Genomic DNA, 17,074 nt, shown 5'->3' on the forward strand with positions numbered 1-17,074 from the left:
TTTCCTTGTTATATATTCTTCCTTCTTTGTCATAGATTAATTGACCATAAAAGCATGGGTTTGTTTCTGGGCTCTCTGTTCTGTTCTCTTGATCTATGTGTCTGTTTTTATGCCAGTACCTTACAGTTTTGATTATGACAGCTTTGTAGTATTTCTTAAAATCTGGGATTGTGATAACCCAGCTTTGTCCTTAAGATTGCTTTGGCTATTTGAAATCTTTTGTGGTTCCACACAAGTTTTAGTATTATTTGTTCTAAATCTGTGAAAAATGCTATTGGTATTTTGATAGGGATTGCATTGAATCTGTAGATTGCTTTGGGTAACATGGGCATTTGAACTATATTAATTCTTCCCATCCATGAGCATGGACTATCTTTCCATTTGTTTGTGTCGTCTGTAGTTTCTTTCATCACTGTTTTGTAGTTTTCAAAATACAAATCTTTCCTCATTTTTCCTTCATTAAGTTTGTCCCTAGGTATTTTATTCTGTTTGATATAATTATAAATGGAATTATTTTTGTAATTTCTCTTTCTGCTACTTTGTTATTAGTGTATAGAAACACAACATATTTTTGTATATCAGTTTTGTATCCTGCAACTATGGAATTTATTTATTGTTTTGAATAGTTTTTTGGTGGAGTCTTTAGGGTTTTATATATACAGTATAACGTCATCTGCAAATAGTGCTGTTTAACTTCTTCTTTACCAATTCCGATGTCTTTTTGTTTCTTTTTCTTGTTTAATTGCTGTGGTTAGGACTTCCAGTACTATGTCGAATGAAAGTGAAGGGAATGGACATTCTTGTCTTGTTCTTTATCTTAAAGGTTTTAATGTTGAGTATGATGTTAGCTGTGAGTTTTTCAAATACGGCCTCAGCATAATGATTCAACGTTCCCTTGGAATCCACTTTTTTGAGCATTTTCATCATAAATGGATGTTGAATTTTGTCAAATTGCTTTTTCCACATCCATCATGATGATCATATGATTTTTGTCCTTCATTTTTTAAAATGTAGAATGTCAGGTTGATTGACTTACACGTACTTAACCATCCTTGCATCCCCAGAATAAATTCCACTTGAACATGGTGAATAATCCTCTTAAAGTATTGTTGAATGTAGTTTGGTAATATTTTGTTGAAGATTTTTGCATCTATGTTCATCAGGGATATTGGCCTATAGTTTTCTTTTTTCTAGTGTCTTTGGATTTGGGTATCAGGGTAATGCTGGCCTTTTAGAATGTATTTGGAAGCTTTCCTTCCCCTTCTATTTTTTAGAATAGTTTGAAGAGCATAGGAATTCAGTCTTCTTTAAATTTATCTGTGAAAACAGCTGGTCCTGGACTTTTGTTTCTTGAGAGTTTTGTGGTTACCAGTTCAATTTCATTACTAGTAATTGAGCTATTCAGATTTTTCTATTTCTCCCTTATTCAGTTTTGGAAGATCTTATGTTTCTATGTAGCTCGTGTTTTCATTCTCAATGGTCTTAACATCCTTCATTTTTAATGAAGCTAATTTCATAAAACTTTATGTCATGTTTAGATATTATTTTCTATCTGTATAAACCTTTTTTAAACTTGAATTTGTCAGTATATTAATTTCCTGAGGCTTCTGTAAGACATTACAACAAACTTGGTGACTTAACGCAGTAGAATTTGGTCTCTCTGGAGGCCAGGAGTTGGGCATCAGTAATTCTGGGCTATTGTCAAGGTGTCATCAGGGCTGTGTTCCCTACAGAGTCTCTAGAGGAGAATCTGTTCATTGCCGCTTTCTGTGCCTTTCCTCTTCCAGCTTCTGGAGGCTACTTGCATTCGTTGACTTGTGGCCACATCATTCCCATCTCTGCCTTTGGCTTCACAACCTTTTTTCCTCTGTGTGTGTGAAGTCTCTCTCTACCTCTCTTTTCTAAGGACTCTTATGATGGCATTTAGGGGCCACCCTGATTTTCCAGGATAACTCCCTATCTCCCCTTAATGTAATCATATCTGCAAAGATCCCTTTTTCATATAAGGTTATGTTCACAGGCCTCAAGGGTTTGGACACGGATCTTTTGGAGATCCACCATTCAGTCTCACAGTCAAACTGACTCCAGTGTAACGAAACCCCAAGGTAAGATAGTGACATTATAGGCAAAGTTCTGGCTGGGAGCTGGAAGACTTGAGTGTGACCGCTTGTGCAAAATTTTACTGTCTGTGGGCCTCAGTTTCTTTACCTATGAGAACAATAACATATGCCTTTTCAACTCTACAGAGTTGTCTAGTCGTGGAATTCTGCATGTAAAAGGGTTTTGAGCTATTAAGATTTAGGGTCGTGTAGTATTAATCCGTGTCGTACCAGAGGAGACGTGATTCCGTGTCTGGCCCTTGAAATTGCAGTTCTCATATCTGCATCCTCAGAGGTGTCCGGGCTGTGGGCGGAGTTAACCTGGATTCTCTCCCCAAATTGGAGACAGTGTAGTATCAGAGTTTGGAGTGTATCCTCTGGTTTCAGACTGGCCGCGTTTGAAGCCCAGCCTGATCGCTTCCCCGTGGTACAATCTGGAGCTCTTTGGGGTCTGAAATAATAGAGTACCGTCCCAGCGCTCTATCCAGGCACAATTGAACCTAAAGAATTGTTAAGTAGTGGAAGGAGGTTAGCTACTTAAAGGAGCAAAAGGCATGTAAGGGATCCACAAAGTGCACCCACCACATCTTGGCTGAGGAGAGGGGACAATAAAGGAACTGAGCACCCGGCCGGGAGTCAGTCCTCTCCAGAGAAGCCGCGGGGACCTCGGGAACATGCAGCCCGCTGGTGGGAAAGGACTTTCCAGAAGGTAGCGCCATTCTGCAGAAGCAGCTATCTGTGAGGACGGTGTGGCCCCGGGGTACAGCTGGGGACTCGCCCAAAGCTGGCTTCTGGTTTCCTTTGCTGCCTAACAAACACGGAGGGCCAGGGCCTGTCAGGGAGGACCATCCTGGGGCTGCTGCCTAACATCGGCCAGTCCCAGCTCACAAAGCCGGGCAAAGGAGGGTGGGTCTGGAGCTGAGAAACCAAACATTGATAACCGGCAGTTATTTACTCCCTTACACTGTGTGTTCTTCACCTGGGAGCGGGGGGGGGGGGGGGGGGGGAATCGTTGTGCCCCCCACATAGAATTATCGTAGAAAGTAATGAATTCACGCAGGCGAGCGCTCAGACGAGTGGCTGGCACAGCCTCGGTCAGTTGTTCCTACTGGATCTTATTTCTCAGGTCCGAGTCATGAGCTGACACGGAGGGACAAAGACGACGCGGCCCCTGCCCTCACAGGGCCTCCCCTTTAGTTTGAGGCTGGTCAGATTTGAGATACTTCCTAGTTTATATTTTAAGGAATAACACTGTCTCAAAGCCTACCTCCAAGAATTTTAAAAACTTCTTCCCATAGTAGAACAATTTTTTTTTTTTTTTTTTTTTTTTTTTGCTGGAGCTTTTTCAGCAGGGACATATGCGTGCTATTTTTCTGTCTGACTCTGTGAATGAAGAAATCGGTGCCAAATCAGCGACTTCCTTGATCCGATACTTAACTGGCTGCCGTGGGTCAGGCAGTGTCCTAGGCACTGGGCATATAGATGCAAACAAGGCATAACCAAAGGTTTCTGTCCGCGTGGCGCTTAGATTGCTAGGTGGGGGCTGGAGGCGACAGGCAGTAAGCAAACTAAATAAAACTACGGCCCAAGTGGTAAACACTCTGGTGAAAATTAAAACCGGGAACAGGGACCCACTCGATTCTTCTTCTCGAGTCTCACTCCTCGAGAGGAATTGTGTGCGTCTGTGGTTTGGTGCCAGTCCCTGGTCCGTTCTTCGGTTCCGTATCATTGGCAGAAACTAGAAACCCGAGGAGCCCAGGAAAGCCTGTGCCGGGACAGTTTGGGGTGAAATGTGAGTTGGGTTCTTTGTGCCACTCTTCTCTCCATACCGAAGACAGGCGCCCTTCTTCAGTCCATTCAGGTTCGTCGTGCCGAGTTTCACAAACACTCTGCGGGCAACGAAGCCCTCTCCCTCAGTTCTCTCTTACCTGCCAGGCTGTTGGTGATGATGTCTGGTGAGTTGCTGAACCCCGTCTTTTTCACTTTATGTCTGAATGGCAACATCTCCTTAAATCTGAGTAAGCCCTCTGTGTTAAGTTCTTTTTTTTTTTTTTTTTTAGAAAATTTTAACACATTTTTTTAAAGTTTATTTACTTATTTTGAGAGAGAGAGAGAGAGAGCACGAGTAGGGGAGGGGCAGACAGGGAGGGAGAGAGAGGCCAAGGCAGCATAGAGCCCGCTGCGGGGCTCGAACTCACCAACTGTGAGATCATGACCTGAGCCAAAATCAAGAGTCGGACGCTTAACTGACGGAGCCACCCAGGCGCCGCTCTGTGTTAAATCCTTTAAAAAAAAAATCTTTTCTCTTTTGAATATTCATGGGAATGGCTGCTCTCCAACCTATGAATTGAAAGTAAAAGTTTTGGACTAATCTCTTCCATTTAATTCCCCCGCCGCAGAGACTTCAGAAACAGGTCTGAAAATTATAGGAACCACAAATTTAAAAAGTGTTAGTTTGATATGTCTGAAATTAATGCTTTAATTTATTCACCACAGAATGTCTTCACACATCGCTGTTTTGTGTAATTTATACCATATACTGTCTACTCAAGTTAATGTGTGAAGCATGGTTAAATTACGCCTAAAAAGGAATATGAAAACTATCTACAATATGGTGACGGGAAAAGGGCCTAAGTAGGAGCAATGGGGCAAAATTTAAATAAGACAAATTGAAATAGAAGCTTCAGAAAAACTGTCAGGTGTCTTAAGATGTGCCTAACTAGAACACGCTCCTCGGAAAAGACTTTAAAACATCCAGAGAAGTCTACTGGGAAAGGGGCAGACAAAGTTCTCGAAAATATTTCTATAGGGAACACGTAACTGTACATGTGGCCTAAAAAATGGACTAGATAACCTAATAGGCTTTTGCGTGTCTCGTACCTTCAGCTTTCAGTGTTTGGTTAATCTTGTCAAAGTAGGTTTGGGATAAAGATCAAATGAACAATTGTAGAGAAGAGGGAGATGTATTTTTCAATATTATTTCATTTGTTCTTTTCACCAAAGTGTATGGCATGCTGACAGGACTGTCATCCATTTTCTTATGGCTAATTTAAGGCTGGTAAAGGGTGCCAGGCCCATAGCTCGGGAGGCCGCCATTTGCCCTACACTCCCCTGACCTTGTGCTCGGCCTCATTCTCTGAGGGAGAGAACCAGAAAGGCAGGATGCTCTCTCTGTGATGTGGTGTTGTTTTGTTTTTGAGGTTAATAATACAATACCAATGAGCATTTTTGAATGTTAGCAATTTGGAGATTGCATTCGTTAATTCCCTGAAACTCCTCCTTATGTGCAAAACCCTTCTGGGTTTTAGGCTCCGTAGAAAATCAAGATCTCTGGGAGACTGCTCCTGCCTTTAGTGAGAGTACAGTTTGGTAAGCTGCTAAAATGAGAAACAGCTGCTGTCTTTTTCATTTTTTAATGTTTATTTGTCTTTGAGAGAGAGACAGAGAGAGAGAGAGAGAGAGAGAGCGAGAGCACGAGCAGGGGAGGGGCAGAGAGAGAGGGAGGTACGGAATCTGAAGCAGGCTCTAGGCTCTGAGCTGTCAGCGCAGAACCGGACGTGGGGCTTGAACTCATGAACCACGAGATCATGACCTGAGCCGGAGTCAGAAGCGTAACCTACTGAGTCACCCAGGCTCCTCAAAAGAGCTGCTGTCTTTACATGGGCCATCACTTCTAAAACAGTGAATGCTCAATGGGAAATGGAATTCAGACAGGTGAGTGATGAGGGGCTGAGGAGAAGGGGTGTGCAGGAAGAGATCACCAGGTTGAGTGGGAATAAGTTTATTTCCCCCTGTGATTATTTAATGGCCTTGTTTTTACTCTCCCATTAATCAAGGTTCTCCAGAGAAACAGAATCGATGGGAGATAGATATAGATATAGATATAGATATAGATATAGATATAGATATAGATAGATAAAGAGATTCCTTTAGGGAATTGGCTCACATGATTGCAGGTGGTAAGGAGTCCCAAAATCTGATTCTGCAAGCTTGACACCCAGGAAGGCCAGTGGTGTAGTTCAGTCCGAGTCTGAAGGCTGGAGAACCAGATGGGCTAATGGTGTCCATCTCAGTCCAAGGGCAGGAGGGCACTGATGTCCCAGCTCAGGCAGGCAGGGAGGAAGCAAAAGGGGAGAATTCCTCCTTCCTCTGCCTTTTTGTTTTCTTTGGACCTTGAATGGTTGGGGTAATGCTCACCCACATTGGGGAGGGCAATGTGCTTTACTGGGGCCACCAACTCACCTGCTAATCTCGTTGCAAACACCCTCACAGATGCACCCAGAAATAACATTTACTTTGAGCTCCCCATGTCCCAGTCAGGTTGACACATAAAATTAACCATCACAACTCTTAAGTCGTATTTCAGTGTAAGTTTTCAGTCTTGAATAGCATAAGTTTTAGGCTTCCTTAGAGGAGACACCTGTTGCTGTCTAAGCCTTCACTTGAGCCTCATCCTGTTTCACACACTGAAGGGCTTCTCTCTCCTTGTTCCCCTGCTCGGTTCTCCCGGAAGCTCTGGTGTCACATGGGCTGAATCTCCTTGACCCCATCCCCCATGAGTCCCCCACTGTACAGGCACAGGAAGAGGTTCTGTACTCCCCACCTCCTGGGCTGCTGCTGTCTTGAACTAGCACAGACCCAGTCCAGCCTGATGGGGCCAACCAAGGGTCTTTCATTGCCTCTGCAGAATCCTGGATTGTTAAAACTTTGTTAAGAATGCTTGCGTGAGGGGTGCCTAGGTGGCTCAGCTGGTTAAGTATCTGACTCTTGGTTTTGGCTCAGGTCATGATCTCATGGTTTGTAAGTTTGAGCCCTGTGTGGGTCTCTGCACTAACAGTGTGGAATCAGGGCGCCTGGGTGGCTCAGTCGGTTGAGCGTCTGACTTTGGCTCGGGTCATGATCTCACAGTTTGTGAGTTCGAGCCCCATGTCGGGCTCTGTGCTGACAGCTCAGAGCCTGGAGCCTGCTTCGGATTCTGTGTCTCCCTCTGTCTCTGCCCCTTCCCTGCTCATGCTCTGTCTCTCTCTGTCTCTCAAAAATGAATAAACATTAAAAAAAAATTTATAACAGTACGGAATCTGCTTGGGATTCTCTCTGTCTCTCTGCCTCTCCCTCCCTCTTGCTCTCTCTCAAATAAATAAATAAATAAATAAATAAATAAATACACAAACATTTTAAAACATTGTGTAAAAAAAAAAAAAGAAGAATGCTTGAATGAGATCTGTCTTTTGGGGGAAATGTAGTTTTTAAAAAAGCAAAGCAAGACAAGTAAAATTGGATGTCAGCTATAAAACTTAAGTGATCTGGTACATCTTCTGGTTTCATAATTTGATTGTTAGTAATTAATAATCCATGTAAATACATTATACAACTCTAGTAATTTTTACTAATTTCATTGAAGTCATTGATAATGACATTTTAAATAAGATGTAAATCTATGTATACAATTCTATTAATTTTTACTAATTTGATTGAAGTTGTTTTTAATTACCTTTTAAATAAGATGTAAATATATTCCATGTTTGCTTTGAAAGTAATGACCCACCCCCATGCTGTAATAGTTTCAGTCTCTGAAGAATTAGTCTGAGACTCCTTTTCCTTTTCTTAAGAGGATGAACAGGACTGAAGGTAGGCACGTGAGAATAAGCCAGTTTAGACAGTGTTTATCACTGAAAGTCTTCACTTTTCGACTCGGTCTACATTAGCGTTTTGCAAGACAAAAACATCATGAGCTTTTGAGCACTTTGGTTGACGCCTACCCTTCACCCCTCAGTTTTCCAGGTCAGCATGGTTCTCTTTTACCATAGTGTCTTTGATCTATTTGTCTTCTCAGTTTGGTAATGCAGATTTCTTTCAGATTTTTTTTTTTTTTAATTTTTTTTTTCGACGTTTATTTATTTTTGGGACAGAGAGAGACAGAGCATGAACGGGAGAGGGGCAGAGAGAGAGGGAGACACAGAATCGGAAACAGGCTCCAGGCTCCGAGCCATCAGCCCAGAGCCTGACGCGGGGCTCGAACTCACGGACCGCGAGATCGTGACCTGGCTGAAGTCGGACGCTTAACCGACTGTGCCACCCAGGCGCCCCTTCTTTCAGATTTTTAAACAAAAATGTTCCCGCAAGCAATTTGCCTTGAAATTCCCATCTCCCTTCCAGAAACGGAGAAAAGGCTGTGCACTCCTCTGTGCAAGCTGAGCTGACAAATAAATTGTTACCTGGCTACAGCGTCGTGTACGCTGTGAGGACAAGCTGACTTGGTTTCTATGTCTAGTACATCAACAAAACATTTCCAGCTACTTAAGCATCTTACTACTCCAGATTGCCTCTGCCTGATCCTGCTGTTTTCAGAGACTGCCTTTCTTCCTACCCCCCCACCTTTTTTGATATTCTGATGGTTTAGGTACATTTTTAGTGGGCAATTCAAGAGAAAGTGTATACCTAAGAATTCTCATTTTTAAGCCTAAGATATTCACTTGTGGTTGATATTCTCCTCACTCATTGTCCTAAATTAGGGTTACCAGATCTCCAGAGAAAAGTCAAACAGGACCACCCAGTTAAATTTGAACTTCACATAAAGAATGAATACTTTTTTTTTCAAGTGTAAGTATACCCCATGCAATATTTGGGACATATTTATACTAAGTAATTATTTGTTCTTTATGTGAAATTCAGACTTAATTCAGTGTACCGTATTACAATTTTTTAACTTATTTTTGAGAGAGAGAGAGAGACAGAGACAGTGTGAGTAGGGGAGGGGCAGAGAAAGGGAGACACAGAATCTGAAAGAGGCTCCAGGCTCTGAGCTGTTAGTAGAGCCTGACATGGGGCTCAGACTCACAAACCGTGAGATCATGACCCGAGCCGAAATCGGATGCTTAACCGACTGAGCCACCCAGGTGCCCCCAGTGTACTGTATTTTATTTGGCCACCTTATCATACATGGGAATTTCTGCTTTGCAGTTTCTCTACCCTCCAATCCCCAGTGTTTCTTCTGGGGTTCAGAGTCCAAAGAGAGGGAGAGGGAGTAGGGATATAGGAATGGATACTTGACTTTCATTATCAGGTCTTTGGCAGTTTCTGGGGCTTTCAACTCCCTTTTAAACCTAGAAAAGTGGTACTTAGGTATCAGGTAAAAGGGGAGGGACCCCAGGAATAATGTAGCTCCAGGGATGAGGTAGCTTCTTATGACACTGTTTACGCATCCATTTAAATCAATACCAAGTTATCCAGACCCCAGCGGGCCTGTAGCCATATATACCAGTGAATATGTGGTCCTTGAACTGTTCATCTAGAGTCTATAGTCGGGTCATGTTGTACTTTATGCTGTCCTGACAGTTTATCTGGTTGAGATCACTCATCACACGACTGCTACTTAGTGAAATGGAATTCTGCTTGTAAGACATTGGTATGACAAGAAAAAATTCATATTTCAGGATTCACAGCCCCTTCTCCCCTTCCTCACCTTGAAAAAGAAGAGTTTTCTTTTTACCTGTGCTGTGTCCCTGGTCCTAGGATTGCACAGGACCAGGTTAATGCATGAGAAAGGGAATCAAATGCAGCCAAGGCCAGTTCATTTGATCTCAGGAAGCAGTACGGTGAGAAAAGAACAGATAGAGAAGATAAGAGTGGTAGGCAGAAAAGGAACAGAGGGGTATGTGTGTGGAAGGGGTCATAGGGGAAAGAGCGAAAAGGGGGGATTTTAGATGGAAAGGAGGTCTGGAGGCAGTGTTCCTGCCCGGCTCTGTGAGATACCAGAGAGGAGAAAGAAAAGATTTTCAGGAAGCTGTGCTGTGTGTTGTAGGATTCGTCACCCTCTTGGCATTTTTTGAGAGACTGTGGTTAATATTATATTTATCTAATGACTCTTACTTTCTCAGAGATTTCCTCTGGATGGGAATTATCCTGAAATACACCTACATGCAACCTAGCTTATGCAATTTACACAACATGAGGCAGAAGGAAAAAGCAGGGCAGTAAGGATCCATTAAATTCCAATCAGATACCTATTTTGGCAGCAAAACTGTAAAACTAGTACCTCACTTATTTCATCATTACAACATTCTCCGGGAAGAGCTACAACGGGTATTCCCAGTAGGAACACTAAAGCATAAATTGACGTTGTCTGTTCATGTCTTTATGACGTTATGGATTTTCTCTCTACCTTCCTCCCTTTCCCTCACATAGTTACATACACGCGTGGCATGACATACATGTGACATAGGATCGTGAGATAAATACACTTTTATTTTTGTCATGCAAGGTAGAAGTTACATTCCAAGTTAATGTTCTTTTTTTTCCTCCCAAAGTTGTCGATACGGATGCTACAGTCTTTGCATCTGTGCGTCATTGTCTCAGATTGCATTACATTTGAACATTGCATTGTTCAAAACCATTGGGATCTTCTGTTGTGGCATAACCTTCAGAGTTTTGTCAAGTTACTTCGAATATCTTCAGTGATGGAAAATCTTCATCCTTAACGATGTATTTGACTTCTGGAAACAGCCAAGGATTATTTGGAACATGCCTTGATTACATTAAAACATGTAATGATAATAGATAACACTTCTGGATAAAAACAAGATAGGAAAATTGATGACGCTTTTCGTATAGCTCATAAACTGAAAATAATTATAAAAAATAAGCTATTCTAAGTTATTTTTGAGCAATGGATTGTGTTGAATAAAAGAGTAGTCTACTGAAAAACTATCTCAAAATAATCATTTGTTTGCAACTGTGTTACTTTATTTGTTCATTCATCTATTCATTCAACATTAATTCAGTAGACACGCCATGAGGACCTACCCTATCTTAAATGGTACCTCCGAAAAGAAAACTTTGTTCTTGTCCTCAAAGAACTTCTATTTCTATAGAGAAAAAGATATACAAGCATGATTTTAGTGTGCAGATCTTATCTGAAACCTTTGATGGGTTTTAGAATTCAGAATATTTCACATTTTTACAAAGTAAATAGGACAAGAGGCCAGTCACTATAGCTGTAGAACATTACCCAAAATTTTGTGCCTTAAAACAACAAAAACGTTTGTCTTTCTCATGAATCTACATTTAGATTCATGGCTTGGCATGAATCAAGCCTTGGCATTCGAGGCTTGGCATCAGCTGATCTTTGCTCCATTCAGCCAACAGTGGGGGGCACTTGAGTGCTGAGGACAGGCTTCACCTACCCCCTCATGTCTGATAGTTGATGCTGGTTGGTGGTTAATAATGGCTGGTGGTTGAGACCTTGGCTGGGGTTGTGGGCTAGAACAGTTTCGGGTGGCTTCACTGTGGCTGAGCTTCCTCACAACATGGTGGCTGAGTTCAAAGGGCAAGCATTTTGGGGGAGAAGGGAAAATAGGCAGAAGCCACATCACCTTTGATGACCTAGCCTTGGAAGTCAAGCCATGTCACTTCCACCACTTTTATTCATAAAAGCACTCCCATTTTCAAGGGGGAGAGGAAGTAGACTTCCCCTCTTGATAAGTAGTAAAAGTTCTAGAATAACTTCTGGGATGAGAAATGCTGCAGTAGCCATTTTTGGAATGGTGCATATACTCTAGGTGTGTGTACCCTGTGTTCCAGACCATTATCAGTGCTGTCTGAGGCTTCACTGTGCGATGAAACCCATGAATAGTTCCGCAACAAAATGAATGAATATTAAAGTGGACTAAACTGAGATTATTTAAAAATTTTTTTCAATGTTTATTTATTTTTGAGAGACAGAGTGACAGAGTGTGAGTAGGGAAGGGGCAGAGAGAGAGGGAGACACAGAATTCACAGCAGGCTCCAGGCTCTGAGCTGTCAGCACAGAGCCTGACGTGGGGCTCAAACCCATGAACCGTGAGATCATGACCTGGGCCGAAGTCGGACGCCCAACTGACTGAGCCACCCAGGCACCCCTAAATTGAGATTATAAATATAAATAGTTCAATTCAGGTTCTGTCACCAAATGGGTTTCCAAAAAATATTTCCCTTTTAAGAGATTTCTGGATTTTAGACTTTCTAGTAAGTGGTTTTTGAGTTGTAATATAATTTGTGCTGATGGAGGCGATAGGCATTTACAACACATGTCGAAGAAGAGACTGTAGGAGAACTAGAGGAGAAAGAGATCTTTACAGAACAGGTAACTGAAGGTGGATTCTTTAGGAAGGGTGTTCCAAATCAAAGAAATGCCAACAGAATGGAGATCTGGGTGTGGAGAAAAAGCAAGATTCAAAAATAGCTAGAATATATACATGAGAGAGTTTTAGGGGCCAGATCAGCAAGAGTCTTGGATGCCGTATTACAGAATTTGGATTTTAGCCTGTAGAGACAATATGAAGCCAATTAGGGATTGTAAGCAGGAGAGGTATGTGATCATATTTGTCCTTCAGAACAATTATTTTGGTGACAAATAGTAGGTTGAGGGGTATGAGGATCTCGTTCACTCAGGACGCTCTTCAGTAGGCAGCTAGAATTTATGATTGCCTGAAATGAGAGCAAGGAAGAGGGGTGCCTGGGTGGCTCAGTAGGTTAAGCATCCAACTCTTCTTTTTTCTTTTTTGTTTAAATTTATTCTGAGAGAGACAGAGCACATGTGTGCAGGGGAGGGGCAGAGAGAGAGGAGAGAGAGAATTCCAAGCAGACACTATGCTCTCAGTGTAGAGCCCAACACAACTGTGAGATCCCACAACTGTGAGATCATGACCTGAGCCAAGATCAAGAGTCAGAGGCTTAACTGACCGAGCCACCCAGGTGCCCCAAGCATCTGACTCTTGATTTCGGCTCAGGTCATGTAATCACAGTTGTGAGACCCTCTTAAGCCCTGCTTAAGATTCTCTCTCCTCCTCTGTCTCTGTCCCTCTCCAGCTCTCCCTCTCTCTCTCAAAAGGAAAAAAAAAACTTTAAAAAAAGGAGCAAGGGAGAACTGTTGAATTTAGCCACCATTTCCTTTTGTGCTAGGATCAGAGTTAATCAAGAAAACTGTGATGTGGAGATGGAGAGGAGTTGTCAGATTGACTCTTTTCTAATTAATTTTTTATCCAAGTAGTGTATATATCTTCTTTACGATGTAAAATAGCACAAGGCATAGAATAAAAACCAATGTGCATGGTACCACGTCTCATTACCTCCAGTCTTACTCCTTAAAGGCTACCACTTTCCCCCCTTTAAATGGTTTCTTCTGGGATTTACTTCTACGTTCTAAATAAGGTACTGTGCCTGTGGAAAGTAACAAAATAAACCAATTGAAAATGACTTAAATAATACCACTGATTCTCACAACAGGAAGTCCAGACTGGACAGGCTTCGGACACCATGTTTGCTTCCATCTCAGTTGGCTTCTCATCATGATCACGAGATCAATGCTTCTATTACAACAGTCACATGAAAAAAAGTCCAATGTAAGAAGAGGCACTATTCTTCTGGTGAGTCTGTGTGTGTGTGTGTGTGTGTGTGTGTGTGTGTGTGTGTGGTGTTCTTGTTTTCGTTTTTGTTTATCAGCAAATAAATTTTTTTCCAGAAGCTCCAAAACTCTCTGCCCCTCCCGTGCTTTTGGATAATTTGGGTCATATGCCCCGTGTTGGATTATCTTCGGTCAGTTTGGCATTACCACCACCCCTTCTATGGTCTCCTTTGCTTTGGAGAGAAGCCAGGCGCTACATTCCTCTTTATTGTATGGTTCCAGCCTAGAGCGTATTCATGAGAGGCATCCTTGAGACAAAATGATGGAGAGATCATTATTCTTCAGTCAGTTGCAGCCAGAATTGTGAACAGGTGTGATACTCCTAGAGACATTTTTTTTTGGGGGGGGGGTGGGGATAAGCCACCAATTCCCTGTATTAAAGTCATTTATAGCTAGACTGCAAAGAGGAACTTCTGTTTTCTGGACTGATATGTGACCCTTCCTAAGCATAGCACTGATGCAAGCGAAATGAATTACAGCACTGACATAAGACAAATCAGGATTTAGATATGATTTCAATATGGAGCACAATGGTAATATGGAGGAAATTTGACTTCTAGTAATGGCAGGGTAGCTTGGTCGGGATAATCTTCCTACAGGCGAGCATGATAGAGCCTGGATGGGAATATTAAAAACCAACTATCTGAAGACATTCAGCAGGAACTAAAAGCAGGTGGATATTGGAGAGGAGTCTGCCCTTAAAATATGGGAACTACACAAATGTGATTTTTGGCTTTGCAGTTTATGTTCAGAGTTGTTCACCAATCCATTAGGTGGCTCAGAATGAAGTTGTATTACTGAATAATTCAGCTGAATTACTGAATACTAGTGTCAGAGTATAGAATTCAGGCCTGGAAGAGCAGCTGGGCAGCTAGAAGGGGAATCCTAGAAAAGAGGAGGTCATGGAGGTGGTAAACCCCAAATTTGCATATAAACTCTTCTCAAATTCATGTCCAGCCACTGAAATATGCATCAGTGGGAGAGACCACATAGAATACAGAGAAAAAGTGACCATTAGGAGCGGGAAGAATTGAGCAGAGATTTCAGCTTACACCCAAAACAGAGAAGACAGACCTAGGAGTTTGAGTCTAGCCAATTTAATTCCTTACTAGAAGAAAAATCACACTCTTCTGAGCAATATAACAGAATCACAAATGTCTACAATGTATAATTCTTAATGTCTAGTATACAGTAAAAATGCCCAAATGTACAAAGAGATAGGAAAATATGACCCATATGCAAGAAGAAGGAAAAAAACAATCAGAGAAAACTGAACCTTCAGTGGTCCTTAGTAGACAGAAACTTTAAAGCAGCTATTATAGATATGCTCAAAGACTTACAGGAAAACGTAGTCTTAATGAATGAACAGATGGAGAAACAGCAGCAAAATAGAAGGAATGAAAAGCTCCCATTTTACTCTGTTTAGGCTGCTGTAACAAAAACACCATAGACTGAGTGGCTTCAGTAAACATTGATTTCTCACAGTTTTGGAAGTCTGGGAAGTCCAAGATCAAGGCACCAACAGATTTGGTCTCTGGTGACGTTCTGCTAACTGGTTCCTAGGTGGCCATCTTCTCACTGTGTACTCTCATGGCAGAAGGAATAAGGGCACTCTCCGGGGCCTCTTTTACAAGAGGGGCACTAATGGGGGCACTAATCCCATTCACAGAGGCTCCACCTCATGACCTCGTTACCTCCCAGAGGCACCACCTCCTAACACCGTCACATTTGGGGTTAAGTTTTCAACATGTGAGTGGGGGGAGGGACACAAACATTCAGTCTATAGCCGACTCAAATGAAAATTCTAGGTGGAAAATAATGGCAACCAAAATGAAACATTTACTAGCTTTGCTTAATGGCATATCGGAGATTGCACAAGAGTCCATGAATTTGAAAGCAGGTAAATGGGAATTATCCAAATTCAAGAAAAGGGAGAAAAGAAGAAATGCGAGTAGATTCTTAGAGAGCTGTAGTTTCCGATACATAAGCAATCTGATACATGTGATTTGGAATACTAGAAGGAACCAAGAGAATAGGGAAGAAAAAAATTGGAAGAAAAAATTTGGAAGAAATAATGGCTGAAAACTTACCGATTTAGTAAAAACACTAATGGGTCCAAGGTGAGTGAACCGCAAGCAGAATAAATACAAAACCAACCAAACAAAAAACAACAAATAACATTAGGCACACGACAGACTGTTGGAATCCAAAGATAAAGAGACAAGAGCCTGGAGGAAAAAAAAAAAAAGCCTGTGTATCACTTGGAGAGAAACAATAAGACAAATGATGGCAGACTTCTCATCAGAAGCAGCACACCCAGATCACATCAGTGGAAGGATCGCCCCAGTTGAGAGGAGTGTCGTCAGCGGAGTACCTTCAGTTTTCAGCCCCTTTCAAGACTGCCTCAACTGTAGAGCACTGACTCACTTAAGATCTTGCTTTTTCCTGGGAAACCTATAGCCAGCGATTGATCGATCAGTGCCCGAGCTGACCATCTTGGCCCAGTGCAAGACAAATCTGAAGGGCCATTCTTGCTCTGGCTCCCCCGGGGCATCGGTCGAGGCTGTCAGAGGATGTGCATCACAGCTCACTTTTTCCTTCTGACTACTCTCGCTTCCTTCTCCTTCCTACAGGTTTTGATACCCAGGGGACTCCTTAGGAAGCATTCTGCTGGCTAAATTTCAGCTCAGAGCCTACCTCCTCGGAAACCCAACCCATGACAACAACTGAATAATACCTTTAAGTGCCGAAATAAGTAGAACTGTCAACCCAGCATTCTATATGCCGCAAAATTGTCTTTCAAGAATGAAGAAAAATAAAGATATTTTCAGGCGGACGAACGCTAAGAATGTGTATGTTGTGTTATAAGGAGGACTGAAGAAATTCTTCCAGTGGGAGATGAATCACACCAGACAATAACCTGGACGCAAGGGCAAGAATGAAAAGCGCGGGAAGTAGTAAATATTTGGATGAATATAAGGGAAGGTACACAGTTTCTTCTCTCTCTTTTTTTTTTTAGATTTTATTTTTAAGTAGTCTCTATACCCAAAGTGGGGCTCGAACACAAAACCCTGAGATCAAGAGTCGCGTGCTCCACCAACTGAGCCAGCCGGCTGTGCCACGTACACATTTTCTTAATTTCTTGAAAAAATCACGTGATTGTACAATACAACCTATAACACTGTATTGGGTTTGTAACATAAGTAGATGTAATAGATATGGCAAAAATCTCCCAAAGTTGGGAGAAGGGTAAATAAAACTATAATATTAGAAGGTTGCTGTATTTTATGTGAAGTAGAACAATATAAACTCTAAGTAGCTTGGGATAAGTTAAAGAGGCATATCGAAGGCTTTGGAGTAACCACCAAAATTATGAAAGATGTACAGTTAAAAAGCCAACAGAGAAATCAAAATGGAATGCTATAAAGTATTCAGATCACCCAAAAGAAGGCAAGAAGGGAGGAAAAAAGAATGAAGTGGACAAATAGAAAACAAACGGGAAAAATGTATATTAATGATAATGGCGGCTCGTTTT

Source organism: Prionailurus bengalensis, chromosome B4 (genome assembly GCF_016509475.1).
Source record: "Prionailurus bengalensis isolate Pbe53 chromosome B4, Fcat_Pben_1.1_paternal_pri, whole genome shotgun sequence".
NCBI classification, from domain to species: domain Eukaryota; kingdom Metazoa; phylum Chordata; class Mammalia; order Carnivora; family Felidae; genus Prionailurus; species Prionailurus bengalensis.